Here is a 1,845-nt window from a genome sequence, read left to right on the forward strand (position 1 = left end):
CCTTAGTCAAAGTTCAACCAATGCGCGTTCAATAACGTTCGTAGCTAGTTTTGAACGTGGAACCCCAAAACGCAAATTTACATTTACTTTCTGTTGGAAGTGGTCGCTGGAATGGATGTCCAAGGTCGTATAAGCTAAGTTTAAGCAACATATAAACGTAGCTTATACACTGGACATTAAATTCGTGTTCTAGAACGGGCTGAACAGGGGTTCTAGAACAGGCTTTTAACATTCGGTGTTCATACTGGACTGTAGCTACCCAATACTAACGCATATACATACAGTTGGAGGAAGCGAAATGTCGAAGCGGTGAAAATCTCGCAAATCTAGCTCCAGGCTTTTTTTCATTCACAGCTCTGTTCCGGTATATGAAAGACTTGGAGTCGTATAATTTCAGCCGGGCACAAACCGCAATTATTAATTTTTCCTTCACGATCAATGTTCGAATGGTTGGCACATCTGTGAATGAGAAGGGAGTCCGACCATACGTCCCTACCAAATCAGAGTCCCTGATTGGTCAAAGTTCAACTCGGTTTATCTTTTAACATGAGTTCAATGGCTGTTTGTTTTGTAAATAGAGCCCACAAATGGACGTAGAAACTTGCGTAGCAAACCGTGATTGCAAATAGTTTGAATGCGGAAGCCGAAGGCGCACATTTATACTTAGAATTTTCATCGGAGGGGGTCACTTGAACAAACGTTGGCGACGGCGGTGTGAACGTAGCTCGAGATGCACAGCCTCACTGACACCATTTACACTCAATGATCACACATCTGGGAGACACTCAAAGAGGAGGGGACAACACACACACGCCCTGGCATGCACTGATGCACGCAGCGCCATTAATCACCAAACATGCAAACATTTTACAAACAGGAAATCCACTTCTCAGCCTCCTGACAAGCCTCAGCCTCGTCACCAGCAGATTGCATACACGTGTACGTCTTAAACCCTGCTTCCTTTACATTAAGTCTCACATGTCCTCTTGTACATGTCAAATCAGCTTCCTTATGTCATTTAGCAGAACTCTGAGCACTTGAAGTGTTTCCTCCGAGGTTTGTAGTCTGTTCCCTTTTGACTCATCTGGAGGCTTCCACTGCCTGCTGCATCCGAGATCCTAGAGCAAGATTTGGACTTGAACTGCTCCTCTGTGGAGCAAAGAGGGCGAGCGGACCATGACTTCACGTGCTCTGGAGACACGATTATTACCGGCTATGATGAAACTCACAGAACCACAGCCATTGTAGAATGTAAACAGGGACGGTAAACAGTGGAAAAGCGACTTGTCTTCAGACAGATGACGGTGCGTTTCTGTGCACCAAATAACATTTCTATCAATGTATCTGCCTTGAAGCCTCTTAAGTTGAAGAACCCAGAAGTTCTCCATCAGATCTCAGTTTGGCAAAAAATAAATTAGCTGTTTCTCACCAGAAAGCATCTAAATGACTGTTTGTTTGTTTTTTAAAGCTATGGACGAGTTTTTTTCCTCTTAGTGTCATTTAAATCTCTCTGCACATCCACTAATACAGGCTTTTAATCCCTTTAGGCCCCACACACGCCTTAGGAACACAAATCACCTGAAATTAATTGAATCAATTAAGCAGTAAAGCTTTCATGGCCTGAAATGGGAAACTGAGGAGATGACTAATAAGGTCTTTATGATCACAAGCCTAATGGTTGTGAAGATGCTGTTAACACAAGGCAAACACTGGTCATCTTAAGGGAGCGCTTTTCACATTAAGCTCAGAAGCCAGCGCTGAAATTTGGTCAAAATATACGGATCGGGATGCAAACCTGTGGAAATGGAGCACTTCTTGAAAAATTGGCACAGTTCTCGTTTCACT

The sequence above is a fragment of the Oryzias latipes genome, chromosome 19, assembly GCF_002234675.1.
Source record: "Oryzias latipes chromosome 19, ASM223467v1".
In the NCBI taxonomy this organism is placed as follows: domain Eukaryota; kingdom Metazoa; phylum Chordata; class Actinopteri; order Beloniformes; family Adrianichthyidae; genus Oryzias; species Oryzias latipes.